General features: G+C 40.4%; 1 protein-coding gene across 1 annotated transcript in view; it reads left to right on the forward strand.

Annotated features, from left to right (window-relative positions):
• The window catches only part of VWC2 (von Willebrand factor C domain containing 2), a 56,709-nt gene that overhangs the window by 7,782 nt on the left and 32,367 nt on the right, over nucleotides 1–16,560 (forward strand). The window lies entirely within an intron of this gene.

Raw genomic sequence — 16,560 nt, forward strand, 5'->3', positions numbered from 1 at the left:
GATTTTTGTTACCCAGGAGACAGTTAGGGTATTAATAGCAGTCATTCATGTGGCTTCTGGGTATAATTTTGCATGAACTCATTGTGTGAACATGTTTGAAATAGGCACACAAAGCAGAATTCGGGACTCTTTGTGTTACCCACTTTTCAATGTGAGCAGGAAAAGTTACTTTTGTTCTCCCTTCTTATTTATTCCCCTTTCAGAGGTTCTTCTTTTCTTTTTTTTTTTTTTTTTTTCCTGAGGCAAATAAAATGTACCTTACTGGGCTCATTTAATTTTCATAACTAAATGAATTAAACTCCCAAGTTTAATTGAATATTTTTCGTAACTAAATTAGACAGAAAGTCTCTCTACTCCCAGCAAGGGCTTGCATTAGATCAAAGTCTTGGTCTATTTAGAGGAAGAAATTACATGACACACTAGCTCATCGCTTATAAAGAAGAGATGATAATTTATTAATAGAAATGAAAGCTGCAAAATCTCAAATGAAATTATATTTAAAATGAAAAAAAAGACATTAAAAATATTCAGATAATTTGCAGACCTATTATTTCTCTAGTATAGGTAGGTTCTATTGCATTAGCTAAACCAAACTGATTAAAATTGTGGAAAAGCTAGGGGAGGAGAGAGTGTACAGCGTATGCTTTCCACAAATTCAACAGTAGATGATAAGGGATAGTTAATTGCATTGGAGGAGTTTCATTTGTATGGGTATAAAAGTAATTGCTTCACATCCCTTAATTGGTTGTTACAGCCCTGAAGGAATTTGTTCTTGGATGTACAGCTTAAGGGCACTCTGCTTTTGGAGTTGAGGACAGGCATTTTTTGATGCATTCAGGGACAGTTTCTGAGGCAGGCTGAATTTAGGAGCTGGTGATGTGATAGCTAGCCAGTGCAGAGCATCCTTTAGCACTTGTTTGATGGCAAGAGCTTTCCTGATGTGCTCACAGGCTTTTTGTGTGTGCATGCTCTGCTGTAGTTCCCCAGGTCAGAGTGGCTCTTGTCAGGCAAAAGGTCTGTTTTCAGTACTGGGGATGGAGTCACAGACATAACACATTAAGTCTCTGTAGTCTTTCCTGCTGAATTTCTCCATCAGTGTTAACACTGGAGCTGGATTGACTTCGTGAGTACATGTTCTCCCACAAGCATCAACATAATGCACTGCAGTGGCCATCTCCCAGCAGTGGCTTGCCTTTGGGTTAAGCTGGTATGGCAGTGCAGGGCTTTGCTTGGCTGCTTGCATGGATACCCTAACATGCTTCCCAGAAATGGAGCCTTTGTTTAAAAACTGTACATAAAACATGCCTCAATTGTGAGGAGGCTGCCTCCTCTGAGGGCTAATGCTGAATTACCCTAGTTCTGCCTGCAGGAAAAGGCTGATCTTGTCCTCGGTGTCTGAGTTTCAAGCATTAGTTGCATATTCCTTGGCTATAACCACAAGCTGGCATCCCTGACCCAGTTTCAGACCAAGGTGACCAGAGCTGTCTGTTTCCAGTGAGCTGTACTGTCACTTCTCTGCATGTCAGAGAACCAAGAGTGGCTTTCCTTGCTAGCTTTTAGAAGAGGAAAAAAGCCATTAACAATAACAAAACCAATATAGCTTAGAAGCAGCTCAACTTTTCTGGTTCAGCAGCTTCAGTATGGTATCACAAAGAAATTTCTGAGGAATCCTCTCCATCTGGGAAGTGCAGAAAGAAAAAACCCAAACCAGGCTGTTTGCTTTCAGAGCGTATTTTTAAGTATGGGACACATGCATTTTGCAGGGAACTTCAGTGAATTGCTGAATGTTTTTAATTAGATTGGTGCAAAAACCTACTGAGCAGGAAAACCTAGCCAGCCTCATCCCCTCATTTTCAAGCCTGCTGGAACAAATACGCTGTGAATGTGAGTTGGGGAAGCAATCATCACATTGTGCTTCAGGGTTGATTGTCACAGCGATGATGTCAACAACATTGTATTAGTGACCCAGAAGAGCTTGGGTGATGTATAGGGATCTTTGCTGCATAACCTGCGCAGTGGGAAAGGTGGAGCCGTGGAGAGTGTACAAGTGAGGAGGTAGCTGCTGTCATGATTTGTATCCTGCCTTTGGTAGAGCAGGAAGGGGTGGGAGGTGAAGTTTAGGTTCTCTATATTTACTAACTTTTATGTGTTAAAAATGCAAACAAACCCAACTGTTTTCCCTCCCTGTCCTGGCGCATCATAATACGTAACAGTTTCCCAACTTGCCTGGGCTGTGGATTGCTGGCAGTGAACCAACAGAATGAGAGCTAAGCAACTGCATCTGTCACTGATAATACCACATACAAATGCCTGATTAAGAATTATGGAAATCTAGTGAAAGCCTGCCATTATTAAAAATTAAGGAATTCAGCCTCCTGGCAGGTGTGAGACACTGTGCGTTATCCCTTGTGGGAATGAGGGGGGTTAGTTGACTCCCCCAGATTGATTCCACAAATGTGCTGGCAATCTTTCAGATGAGGAATAGGTAACTGCACGTTGGGCTTATGCAACTGTGCACTAGTGTAGGTTCAGACTTACTCTGAATGTAAGAAGTAATGAATGGAAAACTTGCAGAGTGAAGAACAGCCTTATGTGTAAGATCTAATAGTGTTTTCTATCACATCACAAATTTTTAGGAGGAGCCTAGATACTTCTGTAGTTGAAGATAGTATTTTCTTCTTTGTGGGTGGGCACAAGGGAGTACGTTGAGGAAGTATCTCTCTGAAAAGTAGTGTATAGAAGGGATAAAAGGTGATACATCACGGAGAAAATCTTGGGGTGAGGTGAATTTTTCTGCTTTTTGCGTCTTAAGTCACTACAGCTAAGGGAGCTGGTTTGTGTTTCTCTTATGTACGTGCCCTGCAGGGAAGCAGGGTGGAGATGGAGGGTTTTCCTCTTGTGTGGGTTGACAGGTTGAGCTTCATGCTTTTGGTAACCAACAGCAGCAGGAACAAGAAAAAACATCCAGAAAGTTAAATGTGACTTCAGAGAGTTGCATTAAGTAGCAGGTGCCCAATTCAGATCTCCATCCTACTTCATAGTATTAGCAGTGAAGTACTTCTGTGGAAGCTGTCCCTGTTAAAAGCAGTATCAGTAAGCCTAGTATGGGGTACAGACCTTTCTACAGTTTGTACAGAGTGAAGGGTTAAGATAACAGGCATACAATTCCCTTTCCATTAGGGGGAACTAAGGCTAGTCACTTGACACTGATTCATCTGGGGCTGTGGGAAGCGGGTGGGGGTCATAGTGGAAGTGAATTACCTTGGTCAGTTAAATTACTTTGGTTGCCTGTTCCACTTCTATTTCCAGTGTTAGGGCCCTAACATGTATACACAGCTAAATGCTGCTTTGTCTGAAGCATGAAGTGATAGAGCAGTCGATGGAGTCAGGGGAGGCCCTGCTCGTGACGGTGTTCTTTCAGGAGGATGAGATTAAACCTGCAATCCACATGGAGCCTGGAGGGGGAGGCGTGGTTGCTAGACCGAAAAACTTTTTGTTCTAAGGTCCCTGAGAGATTTTAATTTCATTATATGGCTGAAAGATTGCCTTGGATAAGACAAAGCTGATGCTGGTGCCTTCTTAGCATTTATATGTCTGTGCATTGGGGTTGCTATGTCTGCAGCAGGTAGAGCTGAGCTTCTCCTGTCAACGAAGGCTCATGGCTGTGTACAGAAGTGCTGATGCCCAGGGAATCATGTGTTTTCTCAGGGCTGGAATGTTCACAGATGCCTTGTCTATTCTCACGGGGCATGCACTAGGGAGACTTTACTCTGGATGCAGTCATCTCAAGTGCCTTAGGTGGCATGAATCAGGCCATCATTTCAGATTTAGATTCATAGTTACAGTTGAAATATATGTGTTGTGGTTGAAATGGTTGCTGCTAGTAAAGTGCAGGTCTAACATGATATGGCCTGATTGGGTAAAAGTCATGGTTTTGTATACCCATGCTGTGGGGTTGATTCATTGAAACTTGCATTAATACCTTTACGTAGAATTACAGTGTTTAGGCATGAGGTGACTTGAGAGTGCCTCTGAACTGGCAAGTGGGGACCTACATCTGTATGAAGGATTTTTCAAAGGGGACAAATGCTGCAGACTTCCAGCCCCTTTTGCAACTAACTGTACAATGGGACTTTGCTTCATTGAGGGTCTCCAGTCTGTTAAAAAAAAAAATGGTGTTGGTTGAGGCAGTATCATACCACCTGTGAGCTGTTGTCCCTCTAAAATCCAGGTGGGGAAGGGATTGTGTTGGGCCAAGGGACTCGTTTGACAGAAAAAAGGCTGAAGGATGTTTATTATGGGCAGAGAAAGGGAAGCTGTACCTTGGCAGCTCTCACATGAGCTGGCTGTGTGCTCTTCCCTGCAGCCCCAGCTTTGCTCAAGTACCTTGGAGAATCTGACCTGTGAAATTTAATGTCCTTCTGTGGTGTGTTTAAATAAAATACGATATGCCCTCGACTGTATATGCCTCAATCTCAGTAATGACAAAAGTACCATAATGCTGTCCAGGTAGAGGTCAAGGCAGGACTATTGCAAACATCAGGAATTTAGTTGTTGTGAAATGTAGATAAACAGTGACTTTGATTGTCCTCTCTCCCTCCTTTTACTTTCCTTTTAAATACCTTTTTCAGTCATGCTTTGGCAGTTAATATATAGCAAAGAAGACCCAGAAGTTTTAAAGCCTGAGAGTGGTTCTTCAGCCTTCATTAAGGAAGGGATCAAATCAGGTGGTTATGGTGGTCTCTTCTAGATGTAAAATACAGGAATCATAAAATATTGTAAAATCTAGTTTATAAGATTGAAACAGAATTTATGAGACGGAAATGAATTTACATTAAAAAAATAATAACCTAATGAACAAGAAATCCTTTCAAACTAATCCCAGTTCCACCCATACTCTGTGTGTCAATGTGATTTGTTCCCTTCTGATGTGTTCAGCTCTGGCATTTAAATGCCTGTGTTTGCAGTGTAGTATTTGTTTCTGTGTGCATGAGTCGTTTAGAAAAAAATCTGCATAAAACTTCCACTTAATAGGCTTTATTTCACAACATGATTTATAATATTGGACTGTTAACCAGGAAATATTAATGTTTCTGGGGGACTGAATGTTTCAGAGGGAAAAGCACCATTAAAGTTGCATGAAAAGTTGTGCATGATTAAAATTGCCTACTGAATATACAGGTAGGTTGAAAAACTGGAGCAGGTATTTTGGCAGCTCTTTATTGAAAGGAAGAAATATCAGACTTGCTTCTTTTTGGCCGCATTGGGCATTTAAAGTGGCTTCGATATCTGGTAGATGAAATCAGTAAACAACTTTCAGTAGTTTCTGTTGTTAGTTTCTGCTGTTGATGAAATTGTGAGGAAGTTCAGTCTGCGTCACCTTAACACAAGGATTTTCTTTAACCCCATTTCATCTCTCTGCTCACCACTCTTACTTCCTCACTCCACTCTGGGAAAGCTGGTGGCTACACAAGCTGTGTGTGCTTCCTATGCAGAAATCACTGAATTTTCATCTTAGGATTTTTTCATCTTAGGATTTTTTTCCACTTAGATCAGAACCTGTTTAAATGTGCATGGATTGCAGCTGCAGATTGGGCTGAGCAAAACCTTGTGCCAAAACCACCCAGGCCTTGTCATTTCCAGCTCACGTGTGCATACATGTACACAGTTGTGGGATCCAATGTTGACTTGGTATTTTCATGTTGAGCTGGCTACGTGGCGGTTGGTGGTGTTATTGCCTCTGAGGGTATTTAGTTTACAAGTGAGTTCCAGGGTATATGGCTTTTTCTTTTCTAATGATATTAAGCTGTCAGAGGATGAGAAGGATCTGTCTGAAGACATGCAGAAGTATCCAGTTATACTGAGCCTAAATCAGTTACCAGGACAAATCTATTTATATAGTGTATATGTATTTTGTATGTAATGTATAGGTATTAATTTATTCCATATACACCTTTTTTCTATTATTTTTTTTTTTTCACCAAGAAGCCAAAATGCTTCACGTGGGAGTTCTGCAGGCAAAAGGCAGCAGTAAATGTCCTCCCTGAGTGTATAGCATCCTCTCATTTTGCTCAAACTTATGAGGGTAATCAGAAGTTATACTAGTATTCAGTATTTAAAGTAGTATTTATATTTAAATAGGAGAGTGTAGAAGAGTCTATTAAAAATATAAAAAGAGTGTATCCTACAAGCTTTCTAGAACTCACTCTGCAGTTCTTTTTTCATTACAGGCTGCTGCAGTGAGCCTGAGAAGCATTTCTTTGGCAGGCAGTTTTTCTCCTCTTACCTGATACTGCAGGCTTAACTCTTATATCACAGCTGAATTCTGCTGTATCAGTCACTTTCATGGCAGCTGCTTGCGGGGGGTATCACTTTACTGTGAGTTGAAGCACAAGTTGTTTTCTAGTGAAACAGCTAACCAGTGCTCGTCAAAATGAAGTAATCAGTTGCTTTGGCTGTTTGTTTTGGTTTTTAGGTTCTTAATACAGTACCTTTCTGAGTTTGATTTGCAGTTTTAGTTACACATGTATATGGAGATAGGTGACATGTTAAAGAAGTGAAAATAATTGTGGAGCTCATATTGACCCCCATCCTCCTTCAGACACTGCCCCTAGTGTTCATTCTTTGCGGTTCAAAGTTCAGAAAAACGACATTGATGCAGTTAAGTTTTTCCTTTGTTGAGTCTTTTTCTTTATGCTGTGTTAATGAGAGAAAGTATCCCCAGTGTTGATTTTGTTCCCCCCATTCTTCTATTTGATGTTTATTTCAATTTTGTATTGTCACTGATTGAAATTACGGCAAAGATTTGGGGGCATTTAAGATTCCAAGGTCTGAAATACTTGTCAAGTGCATCTCACTGTATACTGTATCCTTGGAATAATATTCCCTATCAGTAGAACACTAGCTATTTGGTTAAATTATGAGCTCTGAAGCCCTGTGTTGCTCCTAACTGAGTTACCATAGGTTAATGCATTACCCAGTGCTAGCTGAGCCACTGTAACGGTCCACGTAAGTTCTCAGTTGTATTCTCTGCAGATAATCGTGTTTGCAAATAGAAACTATTTACTAGCTAGGTGCTACAGTAGTACAGTAATAGGACTATGTGGGTAATTAGTATTTTGTAGTGTGATCAAAAGGAGTAATGAAGATATATACTTGTGTGTTTTGCTGTACATTCTTCTGGTTTTTTTTTCATTGCTATTCCATTGTGTTAAATGAGGCATCCAAGAGTTTGCTTGGCTTAAAGGGGAGGTGGAGGTTTACACTAAAGTGTCATGGTATGTTAGTATATCCCTCTGATAATACTAATAGTATCCCTCTGATGATAAATGATGTATTCAAAAATCTCCTTTAACTTCTAAGTGCAGTGTAATTTTTCTCTGCTTATTTTTCACAGGAAGTTCAGTTTTAGGCATTAAGGAAGATGTGAATTGACCCATGTGACTTACTGATTGATGGGAGCAGGGAATTGGCTGATTCCATTACACTTCATTTCTTAACACTATGCTCCTCCATGGTTTGTGCTTTGCAACCACAATGGCCTTTCCATGCAGTGCAGCATTGCTAATGCAAGGTCTGCTTTAACTCATTACGCTTCATTCTCTGGGTTATGTCTTAGGTCTCGCATTAGCATGATGGCAATTGCAGAAGTTTTCTTTCAGTCCTGTTTGAACTGTACTGTAAATGAAGTACAGATCTGATGAAGAGGAAAACCTATTTCCTTTCCTGACATCAGCTTGACTAGGGGCTGACTTGTACTCCTCTGGCAGTTCTGGAGGAAGGGGAGTGACAGGTTCTTAGGGGAGAGCCTAAAAGCCTCTGGTATTTTTTATTAATGTTTATAAAATGGCAGTGCTTGTTTTTCTTGTCTCTTTAAGTGGTATCTTACTGTTTCAAACTGCTGCACGGGGGAACTCCCCTACCCTGTGTGCTGTGGGAGTTCTGAATTAAGTCCCTGACCATTACCTTTGCCCAGCAGGTAAAACATCTTTATCAGCTGGAGATTCAAGTACTTTCCTAATTCAAAACCTTGATGTTTAAATTGGAAGCAGCTTTTATTTCGTGAACCTTTGGATTGCTTCCATGGGGGTAATTATCCATGCAGTTTTGCTTCATTGAGCATGTTCAGCTGTACAGCAGTGATTAAAAAAAAAAAAAAAAAACCAAACCAACCAACCAATCCCCAGCAGTTTTTAAGTAATTCCTTACCTTCACAGTTACCGGAATGATTAACATGACAAAGCTGATAGGCAACGGAAACCTTCTCTATCTTCATTTAGGAAAACTCTATAATTTTGGTTGGTTTTTGTTTGGCTTTTTTTTGGTAGGTTGGTTTTTTTTGTTTGTGGTTTTTTTTTTTTTTTTTTGTTGGGGGGTGTTTTTTTGCTGCCTACACTGGTGCTAGTTAAATTTCCATTAGAGGAATGACTTCCTGCTGGAAAACATCACTTTCTTCTAAATGCCCTGTTTTTTTGCTGAGTCTTCAGCTGTGTTTGGTTGTTTCTGTGCCAGTAGCCCTTGGGTGGGGGAGCCTATTAAAAAGTTGCACAGGTAAATGCAACTGACCTTGCAGTCTTAGAGATGATGAATGTTTTTCTCCTGCATCATTTCTTGTCTTGTTGCAACCGTTTGCTGTTGCACCCTGGTTGCTGACAACTTTTCTTTGCAAGCAGCAGGATACATGCTGTTTATCACCCATGGAAAAGACAGCTGTAACTTCACTGCATGCTTACCTAGTGAGTGATTTAAAATTTTTTTTCTTTTCCAATGGAATTGATCAGATGGAACAGCCTCAAGAAGAAAAGAACAAATAATGCATTGTTATCAGGGCTCAAAATACTATTTGGTGAACAGCACTGAATAAAGAAGGTCCATATCCAGGCAATTGCGTTTTAGCCTCTTGTGTTTGAAATGCTTGCAATGTTCTCTCCTTTCAGAAACGTAGTTTCACAGGAGTGTGGTGTTAATTGCTTTTCCCAGAAAAAGTAAAGATATTACTTCTTATGCCAAAATAGTTCCTATTCCTTTCTGGTAGTATGATCTCAAACTCCCTTGAACATTTTGAGATTAAGAGGGAAATCACTGGGTAAGCTGGGCAATTTTGAGGGAGATAGACAGTTAGTGAGTCCTATTAAAGACAGAAGAGGGAGTAGTGGCTGTTAATGATATCTTATGAAGCCAAGTAACAAGACAGCATAATAGTAAATGAAATTCAGCAAAACCATTGTGTCAGGTAGTGAAATAAATTGCTTGGATATCTTGATGACCATTTGTTAAGATTTTTTGCCAAGTGGTTTTAGATAAATATCAATGTGAAATGCTGTATGTAAACATCTGTCAGGATTCATTAAGAAAGGCTTGCATTTATTAGAAGTATGCTATTATATAAAGACTGGTTCCTCCCACCTGATTTGTGTAATCTTCTGTGTTTGCTGAGCACTTAGCAGGAAGAGGTTATAGAAGTACAGAGAAGAGCAGCAGGAAAGCTGAATATTCCCCTGTGAGAGCAGATGAAGTCTTTAGTACTAATAGTACATGAATTAAAAATCACGTGATAAAGTGTGCTGCTGGGGGAGAGGGATACTGTCAGTGAAAATCTTCTCTGTGCTCACAATACAAAGTCAAGAGAGAAGCAAGAAAATCAAAAGGCATTGTACATAATACAGTCCTTAATGCATTGTGTATTTAACCCATGAGCACACTGCAGAAGATAGTTCTGACATGCAGTTTCCTAGGATTAAAATAAAGAATATATCTTTAATAGAAGAAATAAAACACCTTAAGCTAGCTGCAATAAAACTGCTTGGGGTGACATGCTTTAAACCTGCTTATAGGAGTTAATTTTCACACGAGCAGAAACGTGACATTGTTTCCTGCTGTCCACGTCTTAGAATTTCTTTTTTGAACTGCCTCTTTTAAAGCACTCTGCCGAAAAAAAGGTTAGGCTGTCTTGACTTTGGCCCAGCCAAACCCATCCTAGAAGTACATGTACCTTCTTGGTAAGGCAAGAAGACAGACCTGATTAAGAGATCTTTAAAACAGCAGCAGGTTTTTTTTCCCCACATAACCATTGTACAATCACTGTGTGTGTGCTGGGACACAAGAGCGTGTTACTCAGTACGTGCAGATGACGGAAAGGACACCGAGTGAGGATGCCTTTTGTTATGATCTGCTTTCAGCTATTCTGTCAAGCTTTATTTAAATGACCTAAAGGTAGGTCACCCATAAATTGTTTGTGTAATAACTATCCATACTGTCTTCTGAGATGGGCCAAAAGACTTTCTGTAGTTACAGTTCATGTGTATTTAATACAATATTCTGAAGGGCTAATTGAGGAAAAAAAAAGTCTCAGACACAAATAAATTATAGCAATTTATGGAGTTATTTGTTATGTCAGTGCAATAGAGAATGTGCCACCCCACGATGGAAAGCTAATTATTTTCCTGCCATGGCAGCTTGCTAACCTGATATATTGTTAATGAAAGGAGTAGATGGAGGTTTGGCAGCCACTAACATGAACAAATGATTGTTTTTAAGACCAGTTCATGTTGATGCTGAGGTCCAAGCCAGATAATGATTATGACAACTTAGAGGCAATTTTGCATCCATTATTTAGTGTATATCTCTGTCTTTTTCCACAGATATTTAATTCTAGTTAACCGTGTACATCCCTCAGCGCTCATACATACACCTGGAATACATGAGGAAGTCTCATTACCTGGTTTGTAGCCTAAATATTAAACCCTCAGACTGGTCTTGATTTCAGTGTATTTATATAAGGTGTTTTCCTTCTCCTGTGGCTGACATGTTTTGCTGTCATCAGGTAAGCTGCTAAAACGTCGAAGTATTGTCAGGTCCAAGCATTGAGGGAAGCGAGGTCCAGGTGCATTGCTAAAAGCTGTCTGGCTTGCTAGTAAGCAGGCATTCATCAATTTTACCATTTATATGCCTGTGGTGCTGAAAAATAATCACTTCTTTGATTTTTCATGCTGGCATCTCATTCAGCAGAGAAGTTTTCTCCGTTGCAGTTTTCATTACAAGCAGGTAATGCATTTGTCAGTATGAGAGGACTTCTTAATTTCACATCAGTTGAGTGTTTAATCTTCCGTCTTCTTAGTTAAGTTTGTTCTGACAGCCAATTCTCTCCAGTCAAAATGACTGGAGAGTCAAGTCAATTATCTTGAAATACATGGGTTTGTGTGTGTGTGTGTGCCTAGGTATGACTGGTTAGGCTCTAGCTCTGAGGTCTGTGGGGGTGCATGGAATCCCTCAGGGCCCTGGTGTTCACCCCTGACTGTGCTGCTGGCTGTGCAGTCGCCTGGCTAGGGCTGTGCATGGGAAGATGTTTCCGTGAAAACCCCTGTGGTACTGGCTAATTGGAGGAGCAGTCTGGAAACCTTTCAGCCCCTGAAGCAAGTTTTGGGGAGGGCAGGAGAAGTTTTCCGGGCTCTGGTTTTGACGTCTGCTACTAGAGACAAATGTTCGGGGTGGATAGTTGGCAGAAAATGGAAATCTCCCCTGACATGTTAGTCTAAATGAAATACACAGATTACAACCCCTGGACAATGCAAAGGGAACTTTTTCAATTCAGATTATATAGAACCCACTCATATCTACCCCAGGGTGGGATCAGCTCCAAAGATTATCCTTGCTCTTTGAGATCCATCTGGCAGATTTAGAGCCTCCTGAGTAACCATGTTATTTATATGTGTATACACATACATATATATATATATGCATATGCTACAGGTATCATCAGACACCATGCTTAGTGAAAGCACTTCCCACTTTGGAAACTCCCTCTTGAAGCAGTTTCATGCAGTGGGCTGTGGCCATTACCTTCTTGTTTCACTTCATGGACACTGGGGACAAACATTTTAGTAGGGCCTGTTGCAATAGTACAAGGGGTAATCTTTTTAAACTGAAAGAGGGTAGATTTAGACTAGATAGAAGGAAGACATGTTTTGCAATGAGAGTGGTGAGGCACTCAAACAGGCTGCCCAGAGATGCTGTTGATGCCTCATCATTGAAAGTGTTCAAGGTTAGGTTGGACAGGGCTCTGAGCAACCTGGTCGAGTTGAAGATGTTCATGCTCATTGCAGAGGGGGTTGGACTAGATGACCTTTAGAGGTCCCTTGCAGTCTGAGCTATTCTATGATTCTGTGGTTCTGCATGCAAAGACAGGTGGGCTGTGTACTGGAGTGGCAGCTGTAGCTTTCTCACTTTCGTGAGACAGGGTGGTTGGCAACTTGGTGTAGCATGCTCATCCTTCCATCTGGACTGTGTTGTGGTGGATCCATGGGCAAAATACCTGCTCCCATGAGTGCACCCTCCTTCTGAAGAGAAAGTTGCTAGAGTACTGTACCAAGAGCTGCATGGCTACTTTTTCTACAGCGCATTACAGGAGGAAAGGTTGTCTTGGTATTACAACCCCTGAGATGAAAGACAATGTTTTGATTGACTGCCTAAGATGTGAGCAGTTCTCATGTCAGTAGATGTGCCTAGCTTGTGCTGCAGTACGTTTGTTACCGTTACAAGACTCAAAATCTAGTGTTTGTATTTCAGGATTGTTGCCTTTTCGTCTTTTTTAAGAAGCGAAACCAGGTTTGGATTTAATAATAAAATTTCTACAGACCCATAATTCACACATGACTGTAGCTAATGCGCTCAAATTGGAGGTCCCACCCTGGCTGCATGACCCTTGCGGTGGGATTAGCTGTGGATTGGAGATTCAAGGGCAGCCTCCATAGTGAGTACAGCCTGAAGATGTGTTCCCAACTGGCAGCCCCATAAAAAGGTACAGTCCCACCTATTGTCAATAGAGGTCAGTGTTAAAGTAATTTGAGGGTCAAATCTCTTACCATGTAGTGCCTTGTAAATTCAGGCTGTGGGTAGTTGTGGCACAGGTGGCACTTGCATGAAATAGGTAAAATACTGAGCTTGAATAGTTGGGTTGATTCATTTCATATATTCTTCTGACCCCTCTTGTTTTGCTGGACTGACTGCTAATTTACTTGCAGATAAATGACATGATGATTTGATCCATTATCTTTTGATTTCCCTCTCTGCTTACTTGCCTGCTTTATAATTAAAAACATGCATTTCTTTTAAAATTTATGGGTTAGTTCATTAGTAGAGTTCCATCTGAATAGCTGTTAAAATGATTTTGAGCTGGGGGTTGGGAGGAGAAGTTAGATACACAAATACTGTTACAGTTCTGTTGTGATTAACTGTTTTTTGCGCATGGACAGCTGGATATATAGGCAGTGTGTAGGAGTGCATCATGTGGAGTCAGAGGCATACAACTTCCCCACCAAAGCCCTGTTTCTGATGCCGGCATAGGGCATTTCAATCACCTTTGAATATCCCAGCCAAAGAACTTGTACATAGAAGGCAGATCTGGCTGCAAGTTGAATTTGAATATTTAGTTAGTTTGATTTTTGAAATATGTGTGTTTTGTTAAAATAATGACTAGCTTTTGGTGCCCCATATTTCCTTGTGCAAGTAATGTATATAGATGCAAGTCTCATATTACAGAGTTGTAGGATAGTTTGTGTTGGAAAGAACCTTAAGATCACCTAGTTCCAGCCCCCCTGCCATGGATCCATTCATGCAAGAGCATATAGTGTATGGCCAAGTGGAGCTGCATGTCTGTGTTGGGGTATATAACGTATTTGTAGGCTGTGCTCATAGAAGGCTTTTGAATAAACTAAATCTATGGCTTCCTGAGAATGCGAGGCCACACAGGTACAGGAAAAGATGTTGCCAGTTGCTGCAGCTCACTGAGCCAGCCCTAATATCCATGGGAGTGAAGGGACTCTTGAAGAGTTGCTGTTGTCTTTGCCCGTGAACTTCCGCAGTTGCTTGCCTTTTGGGGTTGCAGTGTGTGCTTTGTTCGTAGCAGATTGCGCTGAGCAATAATTGGCACTGTGTCTAATCCTTTCTGGTTTAGGGCATACTGGCATGTGAAAGAATTACATGACGTGACAGTGCCTGGAAAATAGCAGAGTAGCCTTGTGTGAATGTGATTATTCATAAGTGTGTGTTTGAACATCATGGTGCACATCGAGGAAGGAAAAATAGACTCTATGGGGAAAGGATGGAAACCTCTGTGATTTCAGGGAGAGCGCAGTGTCTCATGTGGGCTTTGTAGCTCTGAAATAATGAACTTATTTACAAGCATAAGATTATTTGATTATATTTACTTATGTAATTCCAGATAAAATAGTGTTATTTAAATGGGTATCATGCCTTCCATTTGTGGAAGGTGAAATAGCATTTGCATTTTGTGCTGTCTCAAAGCCTTGACTTCCTCCAAATTGTTCTAGTGTGACAAACCAGCCTCAGTGACAATTAAAGGAAGAATAGCTTAGCATAAATGCATATATAAGCACTTTGATCATTTTCATGGAAAGACAGCTGAGTAGTTCCCAGCAGTGAACTCTTGATCCCTATTTTCCATAAAGAAAATTCAAAGAATACTTAAGAATACTCAAAATCCAGTGATTTCCACCCTCACAAGATGCACCCACAGGAATATGTAGCTGCTGGATGAATCAGTATAGATGGGTTTCCGTGGACTGTTTGAGAGTGTGGTAACATGACACAGATTTATTCAGCTCCATTCCTGTCAACCTCCATTCCTGGGGTATTTTATTGGGAAGGTCAGTGATCTGTCTGAGCCTAATTATCCCATCTGGCAAGTGTGCTTGAGGCTCATAAGTTTCCTGCAGTTCATGTGCACAAAGAAATGATGTGGTTAGCATGTTATTTATTCAGCTTTGACTCCTCAGCTGAATGGAAGGGTATTTGCTAGGAACTACATTGTCCAGGGTAGCCTGAGATATGGAGCTGGGAAAGGACTCGAGTTTGCATCTCCAGCTTTATGGGGAGAACTTTTTCTACTAGTTTGCTACTGGAACTCTTGTTTTCATTCTGTTGGTTTTTAACTTACTCTTTTAGGGGTTTTAGAGGACAGTTAAAAGCTGTGTGTTTCTTCATAGCCTTTTTTTTTTTTTTTTTTTTTTAAATTTTTAAGAAGTGTCTTTCATTCTTCTGGTACCACCGAAATGTTAGGTTGGCTTTTCAGAAAGACCTCCAGGTCTTCAAGCTGCAGCGTCATACAGCCAACGTTGTCTATTTTAAGTCTTTATATAGTATAGACCTCTATGAGCAGAGTACCTAGTCAGCCCAGCCATCTCCAACACAGTTCAGCCACATGGTGCCTCTGTAACCATAGAAGTAATGTTGGAGAAGAACACTGGTGAAGCAGGTACTGTGTCCTTGAGACATGGGCAAGAGAAGGAAATGAACGTGTTAACTCTTGGGTTATATCTTAGCATACAAACTGCTAAAATCCCTCTGTTTTTACCTAGGGCTGCCATTCAAAATGCCAGCCAAAATTAATATAGGTTATAGACTGTATATTTGAACTTTCTCCAATACTATGTGCAAAACCAAAATCTTCAGAGACATCATTATTAATGAAGCCTCTCAGTCATATGCAGTAATGCAGACACATATTTTAAGACATCCATTTCCATGCTTTGTAACCCTATTTCAGCACTGAAAAGAATATAATATAAATCTTGCTGGAAAATGTTTTAGATAAATCTATGAATTCAGTCAAAGCTGTATGTCCTTTATCTGCTGCTAAGCTCTTTCATTAGTAGCTCTTGACAAAACAGGGCTGTGTAAAAGGTGACAGGCAGACTGATAAAAATCCAATTTTCTTTGTTTAACCAGGAACAGGTGTGCAGTCTGTGTTTTCTCCCTGAGCTTTGAGACTGCTGACGGGATTGAGATAGGTCTGTAGCTATCAGGTTTGCAGCTTGAATTCTGTCACTAGCCATTTTCCCACTAGTATGAATTTGGACTATTAGCGGAGGCACAGAGCAAAGCCATGCGGAACTGTGATAAAGATTATATGCACCAGAATGATAAAAGAAAACAAAATATTATTGTATCCCAGCAACATGCTGATACATAGAGGTTTTGGAAAAAAGCCTATAAGGGAGAGAAAAGTTGCAGGAAAAGGTTGCTTTTTTTCTTTTCTTTTCCCCACCCCTGTCTAGAATCATTTTGTAACTGAGTAAACCAGAATTTGCTAGGTCTTGTTACGTCTGTGTTCATAAACATGGAGACTTACAGAGAGCATAAACCCAGCTCTTCTGGTGCTGCGATGGAAGTGTGGGTGCCTTTTCTAGTATAATTATTGAAATGCAAAAAGTTTTGTCAAAAAGCTCATCATCCCTTTGGAAGATAACTTGGAAAAAGTCTGGGATACCTTGGCTGTATGCAACAAAGTAACATTGTTTCATTTCCTGTTAAATTTGATTTGGTACACTGGCACAGTAAGCAATTACAATTGCTTGAAGAAATTATAATTAGAGGTATTTCTTGGTCATCTAAGCTGATACTTAATTCTGCCAGCATCATAGCTCAAAGAGTGTTTAAGTGGCGTTAGGAAAGGAGATGGAAAGTATGGGAATGAGGAAAAAATGAGAGGAAAAAATGAAGAAGAAGAAAGGATAGAAAAGGAGTCAAGGAAGATGGAAGAGG

The sequence above is a fragment of the Pezoporus wallicus genome, unplaced genomic scaffold (genome assembly GCF_028554395.1).
Source record: "Pezoporus wallicus isolate ANWC-B61680 ecotype Strahan unplaced genomic scaffold, APGP_CSIRO_Pwel_v1 contig_6658, whole genome shotgun sequence".
In the NCBI taxonomy this organism is placed as follows: domain Eukaryota; kingdom Metazoa; phylum Chordata; class Aves; order Psittaciformes; family Psittacidae; genus Pezoporus; species Pezoporus wallicus.